This window comes from Dama dama, chromosome 30 (assembly GCF_033118175.1).
Source record: "Dama dama isolate Ldn47 chromosome 30, ASM3311817v1, whole genome shotgun sequence".
Classification (NCBI taxonomy): domain Eukaryota; kingdom Metazoa; phylum Chordata; class Mammalia; order Artiodactyla; family Cervidae; genus Dama; species Dama dama.
Window position 1 is genome coordinate 47,026,285 of NC_083710.1, and position 12,498 is coordinate 47,038,782.

The 12,498-nt window shown below is 35.1% G+C and overlaps 1 protein-coding gene across 1 annotated transcript in view; it reads right to left on the reverse strand.

The window, feature by feature from the left end:
• KLHL1 (kelch like family member 1) overlaps nucleotides 1–12,498 on the reverse strand; it is a 481,913-nt gene that overhangs the window by 310,564 nt on the left and 158,851 nt on the right. The gene's annotated exons all lie outside the window — the stretch shown is intronic.

Here is a 12,498-nt window from a genome sequence, read left to right on the forward strand (position 1 = left end):
GTAAATTAATGATAAAAATAAATGTCTGGTTATTTTAAACACACTATTTTTAAAATCTTTCAATTATCCCCGGAAGAGAGGCTCAGATGCAGGAAATGTAATGGATAAAGTTCAAGCACCAGCTGCTACTATTTAGAAATAAGAAAAAAATGAATATAATCATTAATGTGTCTTCTGGATAAACTGTCTCTTATAAGATAATTATAATAGAATTTTAAGTAAGGATTTTTATCAGAAGTGTTGAAACACACACACACACAAACACACCACACACATTGGTAAGATGGAACAATAAAAAGCAATAACATAGGAGTCAGGGAAAAGTGAATATATATATATGTGTGTGTGTGTGTGTGTGTGTGCATGCATTCTGAATCTCTCTTTGTCTGTAAAATAGAATTACCATTAATAAATTTTCTCATAGATGTTTGTGTAAATAAATGTGCATACTTAAATTTGCTTTGTCACTTAAGCTCTTATGCATATTTCCAAAAAAATTCCAAATGTGGAAATGTGACCAAGAGTATTTGTGAAATTGAAAGAGTACTTTTGTGAATTAGAGACATATCAGTACAGTGCAATATGTTGCTTGAAAAATCATACCTACTTTAAACAATAAATAGATATATAAAACAAAAACAAAACAAATAATAAATTTGTGGTTTCCTTGTTTAAAATTTTTAAATGCTTAGCTGATATATATAATTATATATATAATATATTATATATATAATAATATATATATCTAAAATATAATGTATTTTAGATATGTGAAATCAGAAGTGAAATGATATATTTTAAAGAACATTAAATTCAGTATAAGGAAAACTGTGCTTCAGGCCATGATCTAATGGTTGATGAGTAAATCACATTTAGATTCTGAAAATTCTCAGCACTCAAAGAAGGAAAAATCCAAGACGACAGTTTAGAGAGAAAGATTCATGCAATATGAAATGGTGTAAAATTCTGAAAGTGCTCTTAATATGAAACACAGTTGGAAATTGACATGAATGATAAAATAGTGCAAAGTCTGCCTTGAGAAGATACATCACACACTAAAATTATTACATTAAGATGCTAATTTGTATAGACAGGGACCTGAGAAACACCAAGAGTAAAAGATTCAGAAGGTATCAGATTAAGGTTGACCTGTGTGAAATGAATTTATGTGGTTTCAGAAGATTCAGAAGAGTGGCTGTAACATCAATCATAGGCTAAAGGAAATCTGAGGTAACATAAATCCTAGAATCTGTAATGTCAACATTTCTCACTCATACTATAGAAGAAAGAAAAATACTTATGAACATATAATTCTGTACTATTTCATCTTATTTATATCATTCCATTGTGCTTATGTGGGCATGTGTGCCACTTTACCTCAGCTGTGTCTGACTCTTTGCGACCCTGTGGAGCCCACCAGGCTCCTCTGTCCATGGGATTCTCCAGGCAAGAATACTGGAGTGGGTTGCCATGCTCTCTTCTAGGATATCTTCCTGACCCAGGGATTGAATCTGCATCTCTTATGCCTCCTACATTGGGAGTCAGGTTCTTTACCACTAGCACCACCTGGGAAGCCCAGGAAGCATACTTTGTATGGAATCATATATGGAATGATACAAGAGATCTTTATGGCCAACTTATTTAACCACAACTATTGGATGTCCTAGTGAATATTCTTTCACCATCAAGAAATTTACTGGCACAGAGATGAATAGCATACTTTTAAAGCTCTCTGGAATGGAAACTATAGATCCTGATGATACAAACTGTAGTCAATGACAGTACCTATGAATACAAGACTGAGATGATAACACAGCTAAAGGAAGGTGGAATCAGAGCCACTTTGCAGGATGCATTCTTCAAAGACTCAAACGAGCACATGCTAAGATTTTAAGCTATGCTAAGTTGACTGACAGAACAGGAAGAGAAGGAAACCCCTGGTAAATTCTGCAAGTTTAGTGACATTGATCCCCAAAATATGGAGAGAAATGTTCTTAAAAGATAGATTTCTCACTCAGTCACCTCCAGATATCTGTCTTAAGTTACAAAAACAAGCATTTGGACCAAATCAGTCTTTAAAAAATTGTTACAGCTGACTCAGATTGTATATTATGATAGAGAATATGAGGAGGAAAATAGGAGGAAAAAAGAACCAGGCAACCAATAATGGTTGTTAGATCTGCTCTGAAACAGCCTGAGGAAAAATGCCCAGAGGAACCGAGGTGAAAAGGGATGGACTTCTTATTACTGTGGAAGACAGGGCATCTCAAGCGCAATTGCCCTCAAGTATCTAAGTCAACCCCAGCTCAATATCCAGTCTGCAAAGGACCATACTAGAGAAGAGACTGCCCTCCAAGATGTTGGCCCCAGGGGTCGGACTCTCAAGACAATCCAGATGGAAGGTGCCCGGGGGTCCCTACACAAGCTCACATCCTAATTACACCTGAGGAATCCTGGGTATTAATAACTGTGGCCCGGGGGCAGGGGGTAGGCGGGTGGGGGGGTGGAGAGTGGGCAATCAGTTGATTTTCTTTTGGATGGGCCCTGGGGCAACTTTCTCTGTGCTCACTGACGCTCCTGGCCCACTTCCTCCCAATCCACTACTGTAATGGGGCTGTCTGGATGAGTCAAATGCTATTATGTCAGCCATCTTTTAAGTGGCAACTGGGACTCTGTGCTATTTTCTCATGAGTTTCTAATCATGCTGGAGACTCCCTCACCCCTTCTGGGGAGGGATATACTGAACAAGATCCAGGCCTCTGATTTCACGAATATGGAACCCACTATTTTTAATTTCACAAAATGTAAATCCTACACTGTTGGCTGATAAAAACTGGGTTGAACACAAAGTGCTGTTTCTTATCAAGCTCAAAGACCCTCACCTATTTCCACATCAAAGCAGTATCCATTAAAGCCCGAGGTTAAGGAACGGTTAAAACCCATCATTGAACATTTAAAGGAACAAGGACTATTAATTCCCTGTAACCGTCCATACAACACTCCTATATTGGGTGTAAAAAAAGTCAAATAATAAAGGGAGACTAATTCAAGATATATGAATAATAAGTGTGTAATCTTTATAATTTATTGCCTGAAATTCCTGAATGAGACATATATTTTTCATTCATTGACATGAAGGATACTTTCTAGAGTTAAACCTGTACTAAATCATCCTCTGCCTATGACATGAAGACAGCTGAGAGGATTCTTGGACATTACAGGCTATTGCCCCTTTGGGTTCTGGGTTATGGGGAATTGCATGGCTTTTTATATAAACTTACAACTGAGACTTAGCAAACTGGCTGGGTTCCCAGAGACTCAAAAGGCTTTTAGGGCTCTTCAAACTGCTACCCTTCAGGCTCCAACTTTGATCTTGCCTACAGGATCAGAGTTTAGCTACTTACTTAAAAAAGGCTATGGCCACATTAAGTTCAGTCGCTCAGTCATGTCCGACTCTTTGTGACCCCATGAACTGCAGCATGCCAGGCCTCCCTGTCCACCACCAACACCTGGAGTCTACCCAAACTCATGTCCATTGAGTCAGCGATGCCATCCAACCATCTCGTCCTCTGTCATCCCCTTCTCCTCCTGCCCTCAATTTTTCCCAGCATCAGGGTCTTTTCAAATGAGTCAACTCTTCGCATCAGGTGGCCAAAGTATTGGAGTTTCAGCTTCAACATCAGTCCTTTCAATGAACATCCAGGATGGATCTCCTTTGGGATGGACTCGTTGGATCTCCTTGTAGTCCAAGGGACTCTCAAGAGTCTTCTCCAACACCACAGTTCAAAAGCATTAATTCTGTGCTCAATTTTCTTTATAATCCAACTCTCACATCCATACATGACCACTGGAAAGACCATAGTCTTGGTCAGACAAACCTTTGTTGACAAAGGAATGCCTCTGCTTTTTAATATGCTGTCTAGGTTGGTCATAACTTTCCTTCCAAGGAGTAGGCGTCTTTTAATTTCAAGGCTGCAATCACCATCTGCAGTGATTTTGGAGCCCAGAAAAGTAAAATCAGCCACTATTTCCACTGATTCCCCATCAATTTGACATGAAGTGATGGGACCGGATGCCATGATCTTAGTTTTCTGAATGTTGAGCTGTAAGCCAGTGTTTTCACTCTGCTCTTTCACCTTCATCATTTAGTTCTTCTTCACTTTCTGCCATAAGAGTGGTGTCATCTGCATATCTGAGGTTATTGATATTTCTCCTGGCAATCTTGATTCCAGCTTACGCTTCCTCCAGCCCAGCGTTTCTCATGATGTACTCTGTATATAAGTTAAATCAGCAGGGTGACAATATACAGCCTTGACGTACTCCTTTTCCTATTTGCAACCAGTCTGTTGTTCCATGTCCAGTTCTAACTGTTGCTTCCTGACCTGCATGCAGGTTTTTTAAGAGGCAGGTCAGGTGGCCTGGTATTCCCATCTCTTTCAGAATTTTCCACAGTTTATTGTGATCCACACAGTCAAAGGCTTTGGCATAGTCAATAAAGCAGAAATAGATGTTTTTCTGAAACTCTCTTGTTTTTCCCATGATCCAGTGGATGTTGGCAATTTAATCTCTGGTTCCTCTGTTTTTTCTAAAACCATCTTGAACATCTGAAAGTTCACGGTTCACATATTGCTGAAGCCTGGCTTGGAGAATTTTAAGCATTACTTTATGAGCGTGTGAAATGAGTGTAATTGTGCAGTAGTTCGAGCATTCTTTGGCATTGCCTTTCTTTGGGATTGTAGTGAAAACTGACATTTTCGAGTCCTGTGGCCACTGCTGAGTTTTTCAAATTTGCTGGCATATTGAGTGCAGCACTTTCACAGCATCATCTTTCAGGATTCGAAATTGCCCAACTGGAATTCCATCTCCACTAGCTTTGTCCATAGTGATGCTTCCTAAGGCCCACTTGACTTCACATTCCAGGATGCCTGGCTCTAGGTGAGTGATCACACCATCATGATTATCTGGGTCATGAAGATCTTTTTGTATAGTTCTTCTGTGCATTCTTGCCACGTCTTCTGACTGTGGCTCAGATCATGAACTCTTTATTGCCAAACTCAGACTTAAATTGAAGAAAGTGGGGAAAATCAATAGACCATTTAGGTATGACCTAAATAAAATCCCTTATGACTATACAGTGGAAGTGAGAAATAGGTTTAAGGGACTAGATCTGATAGACAGAGTGCCTGATGAACTATGGATGAAGGTTTGTGACATTGTAGAAGAGACAGGGATTAAGACCATCCCCAAGAAAAAGAAGTGCAAAAAAGCAAAGTGGTTGTCTGAGGAGGCCTTACAAATAGCTGTGAAAAGAAGAGAAGAGAAAAGCAAAGGAGAAAAGGAAAGATATACCCATTTGATGTACTCTGCATATAAGTTAAATAAGCAGGGTGACAATATACGGCCTTGTCATTGAATGACATATTAAAGGGATTATAAACTATCATTTTTTGAGGCATTATTTAGTGTTTTGATAAGTTAATGTGTGAAACATGTGGCAAATTCAAGACAAACCAACTTTTTTCTTTTTTCTTAATGGGACATAGACTCATAAACTTATCAAAATTGTCAAAAGTCAATGTAAGCTGAAGAAAAGTTCTAATTACATTGAAAATCTGTTTAATCTTAATGGCAACCTCTTTACCTGCATCTTTTGTAGTGTCAAACTAGAACTAGAATAGCATTAGCATTTTCATGTTTACTTAACACGAGAGCATTTGAGGGGAGAAATGTTTGTTAGGAATATTTGTAGTAGAGTTGGAATAAGCCAAGTTGAGTATTCACAGCCAAACATTAAAATTCTGTTGAATATGATCATATACTTCTCTAAAGTTCAGGTATAATTAAAATTTGGAATAATTTTATTCTTTTGTGAAGGGATTTATTAGGATTGAATGTATAAACACTAAATTTCCAAAAAAAAAATTTAAAAATGAAACATGCTTGTGGGAATAGACTCCTTAACTGCATTAAATTCTGTGAGCATATAGGGCTCTATAACTATAATGCAGAAAATATTTTTTCCCTTTTTGATCAAGCCCTTTTGGTCCAAAATGTTTAGTCTTACAGTAAAGGTGAGAAAATTAATAGATGACATTTACAGTATTTTCCTAAACATTTTGACGTTGAGAACAAATATCACCAGTCTATCACAATGCTCTTCCCTAAAGGCACGGATTTCTTCTAGATCAGTGCTGCTAAAACAAGACTGATTATTAGAATCGCTGGGAAGCTTTTAAGGTTCCCAGGACTCAGGCTGCACTTTACATGTGTGCTCAACCGCTAAGTCTTTGTGATCCCATGAACTGTAGCCTCCCTGCACCATGCCCGGGGCTCCTCTGTCCATATGATTCTCCAGGCAAGAGTACTGGAATGGGCTGCCATTTCTTCCTCCAGTATAAATGATCTTTTAAGCTGCATCTACATTTTTTGAAATACTTTTAGCATGAGATCAAAATAAAGATGATCAATTTGAAGAAAATGCCCCATTTACTTCCTCCCTTTAGAGATTCTTGTTACACTTAAAACCAACTAGTGATGTGAAAATAAATAAAATAACCTTAATTTGTTTAGCTCTGTTCACCCAAATACATTTATATTTGAAACAATTTAATTTTTGTTATATGTGTTTATTTTTTTAAGGAGAATGACACAAACGATAACCTCTATTAATATTTTATGGAGCTTGAGCAACACTTTGGAAAGAGTGGTTTTAAGTAATCAGCCATTTAAAAGCCAGAGAGTGAGAAAATTGGATATATGGATCAGAAAGAGGAGAGATTGCAGACAGGGAGACTATTGTATTAATAATAATCAAGGGAGAAAGCTATACAGATCTGGACCAGATAAGATTTAATACAGGGAGTTTTAAGAGAATAAATATAGACTGAGGAGACATAATGAAAATAAAACCTACCAAACCACCTGAAGGTCAAGACCTGTATTTGGGTAAACCCATTTCTAGATATTAAAGCATATCCAAAAGCTTTTATGCCCTGGTACTAGTTTACACATACTTATTATAACTTTAACCTGGGATCTACTTTTAATGCCACTTAATGGCCCATATGTGGTGTATGTGAGAAGTTTTAAACCATTATTCTAAACAGGAATTTATTACCCAGTGATTGATTAATGGAAATGGAATTCCATAAGTGAGAGGCTGGGAATAGAAAAAGCTTAGAAATGGTGAAACTATTACTTGTATAGGTCTGACAGACAGGAAAACGTCAGATCAGAAAATAAATAAAGACTCCCATGACAAATGACAATATAAAAACTTTTGACTAATCAATGAAATAACCTCTGATTCCCTGGTGGCTCAGATGATGAAGAATCTTCCTGCAATGAAGGAGACCCAGGTTTGATCCTCAGGCCAGGAAGATTCCCTGGAGAAGGAAATGGCCACCCACTCCAGTGTTCTTGCCTGGAGAATTCCACAGACAGAGGAGCATGGGAATGAAATGCTAAACATCCAAAATTATGTTGCTTTAACTTTTGTCCTGGCCCTTTTTGGATCACAGAAAAGCACTTAGAAGGTTACATTTTGGCTGTATAGTAATTATGTTTTCATTGAGGATATTAAAATTGATAGCTTTTTATCTTGTCAAGTTCATGTTTTCCTTGTTTTATTATTATCTTGTTGATGATGTAATGCAACTAATAACATTAATATTATCTATTTCAGCACCACATCATTATGTGTACCAAGACCTTACAAGACGTATTCAAAATTACCCAATTGCTCTTAAGGAAAAAATATCTCAGTGATAATAGCTCTGTTAAAATATTATAATTGTTTTCCACTTTTCATTTCTCAGATAATTTTATTGTATGAAATAAAATAAAGTGCTGAGATAAGCAAAATAAAAGTTACTGTACTAGCTAAAACACTGTTAATTAAAAACATTAAATTTGATAATCTTGATAATTACATTTATAATTAAAATTACTGCAAATATCTTTTACTTTATTACTTTTGCATAGACATATATTCCAAATATATTCAAGTAAGAAAGAAAATATAGTGAATGCAATGTCTTAGAAAATAATTTCTTGCTGTGCAGGTTTTTAAAGAGTAATAATGTGATTGCAAAATTCTTTGAAGGTAAGGGGCTTATCTATGCTTTTAGAGAAGGAAATGGCAACCCATTCCAGTACTCTTGCCTAGAGAATTCCATGGACAGAGGAGGCTGGTGGGCTGCTGTCCATGGGGTTGCACAGAGTCTGACAGACTGGAGCGACTTAGCACGCATGCATGCATGCATCTATATTTTAATGTATCTGCAGTGTATCTTTCTAAAGAAGTTACAAAATTCATTACTAAATCTATATATCATATAATGTCTTATGCATATTTTCAATATTTTTGAGAAAATCAATCCAGAGAAATATCCTACATACAGATATAGCAAATAACTGAAGCTAGAAATTCAGTTGAGCTCATTTTTTTCAAACATGGGAAATAAAAGTGTTGATGTCTATGCTATGGAAAAAAATGTGTCTATCCATAAGAATAATGCAGAATGCTAACACACGCACTAACACAACTGTACAAAAGTGACTTTAGGAATACATATAAATTAAATTAGATCCTTACTAAACAGACTTAGGACGATATAAATATTTATTTCCAAAATAAATAGCCAAAATGATTTCATTAATTTAGAATACAAATTCTAAAGAGAATTAGAGACTTTGCCTGAGCAACAGTAAAAAATACAGAATTGTTTACTGAAGCTAAATTTATTGAAATAAATATCTGTTTGAAATATTCTAAAAAGCAATTCATTTTAGATAAAAGCTGATTAATCTACTATTAGTCATATGCAACATTTAAACAAGTTATGTTTTAGTGATTAAAAACAAATGTTTTGATTATTATAATTTGACTAAAGAATTTTACATTTTATATGAAAAAATATCTGAAAATAGCAACGAAATTTATAGAAAAGAATAATAATTAATAGAGCATTGCTTTATTGGCATCAAAATAATCTCCAAAGGTATTCCAGTAAAATCAACATAGTATTGACATTTATTAGTAAGAAACAGTAGAAATCCATAAATAGATGCCAATATTTACTGAAAGTGAAAGTGTTAGTCCCTCAGTCGTGTCTGACTCTTTGTGACCCCATGGGCCGTAGCCCACCAGGCTCCTCTGCCCATGGAATTCTCCAGGTAAAAATACAGGAGTGGGTTGCCATTTCCTTCTCCAGGGGAATCTTCACAACCCAGGGATCAAATCTGGGTCTTCTGCATTGCAGGCAGATTCTTTACTATCTGAGCCACTTGGGAAAGTCATTTTTATGATTGAATTCCCTTATATACATGATTTCATCATTTTCTCTCTATTCTAGCTTCTCATCTGACTATGCCTCAGACTATTTTAATTGCTATAAAAACATTTTATACAATGTGCATATCACCCTATTCTTTTTCAAAACTTTCTTGGCTAACTATAGATGAACTGGAAAATTAGCTTATTCTATAATAAATTATGGCGGAATGTTAGACTTGCCATCAGTACACTATTAAACTTTCTAAAACACTCAAAGATATGCATAAGTAAGGGTATATACAGAATAGAGCAGAAATAATAACAGTAGGTTGCAGTTTCTCTTTTATACATCTATGGCTCAAAAGCTATATGCAATGTAGAATGGTCAACAGATCCATTCATTATCAACAGAGTTTTCAGGTATTTATGATGGCTTTAAAATGAGAGTTGAAAAATTATTAAATTCTGGAATGGCTAAGGTTCATTCACAAAATAAATACAGAAGTAAACTAAAATTTTTCATAATTTGAACCCTGATTGTCACTCAGAGTTTACCACATGCTGGTGTTTCCGACATCAATAATTACAATTTCTCTTGTAGAATTTCATGGTATTAATACTTCCCGGTTCCTATTTATGGGTATTCCTATCTGTGATATAACTCATATTTCCATCTCTCTACCTTATATATTTGCACATCTTTTGAGTCTTAGTTCAAAGCTCATCATTTTCTTAAAGACTCTCCTGAATCTCCAAAAACACTGTGGACCACACCTTAGGCATTTCTACTTGATTACATACAAATACCTAGTATTGAACTTCAGTTATTTTGTGCACACATTTAAAAAAAATACAAGTTTTTCAAACATTACTATTTACCTAATTCTGGTTTAAATTATGCAACATTAAAGCTGACTCTCAAATTTTGTTATTATATCAAAATGTCATTCTTTTTTTTTCTTTTTAACTTTTAATGTAAGCAATATGCTTTTCATAATATCTAGCAGTGGGTAGTTTTAGAGATATGTGATTTTGCACAATTAGAATTACTTTTGAGATCAGAAATTATCCACATTCATCTTTACTTTGCCACAGAATTTTAATATGAAAAATTCAGTGGATACCAATAAATCTTGATAATTCACAAGAGTGAGTGAAGGGAGCCATTAAAAAAGTCATTACATGTGGATATAATTGATTTAATTTGATTTAATGTTTAACCTTGGAGAATACTAATGCATAAATAAATCTTTATTTATCCAGGTTAATACTGCATTTAAAGTATTATGAAAAAATGGACATCTTGAAGATATATAAAGTTTGAAGGGATACTGATGCTTGTTAAGTAACTTAAAATAAAATTTATTATAGCCATAAAATAAAATATCCTTTGGAAATAGCTGATGCAAATAGTTTTTTCTAATGTACTTAAATTTAATTCATATCTATACCAACAGTTTTCCATTTTGGTCTTCATAAGTTGTCCACAAATAAGACAAATGCCCACAAAATATTACAAAAAATGCTTATGTTACTGCATGTTAACTGATGCAATGAATTCAATAGACTTAAAATATTTATTTTATAGCTAGTACTCATAGAAAATGTTTTATTAAGAAGTTAAAAATTGAGGAATTTTTCTGTGCTATGATTAAAAATGAATTTATTTTTACCCAAGGAAATTGTATTTAATCATTTAGGGAATATTTATCAATAAAATATCTGTTACTGAAATTGTGCCATTCTTTTTGTCAGATGTTTCATATATCCCTTCTCCTCTATTTTAATTTTTGGTCCATATCCACCCCACCAATTCTATGATTTTTTTTTTTAAGTGTCTTTTTGTCTTTACCAAGAACAATGGAAATTCTGTTATGACAATAGAAAATTTTAATGCAATTTGAATAAAATTTGATTAAATGAATTTAATTAATTCATTTTAATGTACAATAAAAAGTTTTTTAATGTACAAAAGTAATTTCACACTCTTGTTGTGTCTTAAATGAGGTGGTAAGAGGTGGAAAACATCTGTTTTGATTGGTATACCAGGTATTTAGCCCAGTGTCATGAAATCTGTAAGAACTCTATTCCACAAATGTTGAATTAATCTAACATGAAGAATGTTACATGTTTTTTCTGCTTAATCAGGGAACCCTGAGCCTAACCACATTCAGTAGTTTGAACGAACCCTCTTATTGCATATGAAAAGACTCTTTTATTTTACCATTTGTATGTTTGTAACTCTCCCCTGGAGACAATGATTTTATCCTAAACTCTATTTGCATTAGTTTCTTGAGATAGATGCTTTCTTACCCCTTGCATCAGTGCATGCTAAGTCATTTCAGTCAGGTCTGACTCTCTGCAACCTTATGTACCATAATCTGCCAGGCTTCTCTGTCCACAAGATTCTGTAGGCAAGAATACTGGAGTGGGTTGTCAAGCCCTTCCCCAGGAGATCTTCCTGACCTAGGGATCAAATCTGCATCTATTACTTCTCCTGCATTGGCAGGCAGGTTCTTTACCACCAGCAGCCACCTGGGAAGCCCCCCGTGTCTGTCATTGATGGGAGAAAGACTCTCCCTCCCTAGGTCAATTATTTTTCCAGCAGCTGAACTGAATGTGTGTGTGTGTGTGTGTGTGTGTGTGTGTGTGTGTGTGATTTTGAAGAAAGATTAATTGCATTCAAGGTCTGTAGTAGTGAATCTAAACCTTATATATTGAATGAGTAGGTATACTAATCCTTAGACCTTAAGTTCTTTTTTTAAACTTATACTTTATGCCAAAGAATCAGATTTTCAATTCATGCAAGTTTGAGAGACTGGATAACAGTGCCTCAAGTGAGTGCCTTCTCCATTTTTTCCCTTTTCTCACAACAATCCCACAAGGACACTCTGTCTTGTTAGATACTTTTTTTTTTTTTCCTTCTGAAGTCTCAATCTGTCTTGCCCAATTATCCTTCTTTCAAAATTTAGCAAGTGCAAGTTTCTTCTTGTATCTTATCATTATTGATGCCTTTATTGTCATGTATAAGTGAAGATATTCCCTCTCCTCATTTCTTTGCTTCTGGGGAGAGAAGAAAAGATCTGTTTCTTTGACCGAATTATAGAGGGAATTGGGATCACACTTTTTTTTTGATGGGGTAGGTTTATTGCCATTGTTTTTTGGCTTCCTTCTTCTGTCCCTAAGTCTTTTATTTATTTATCTAACTGGAGACAAAAAAG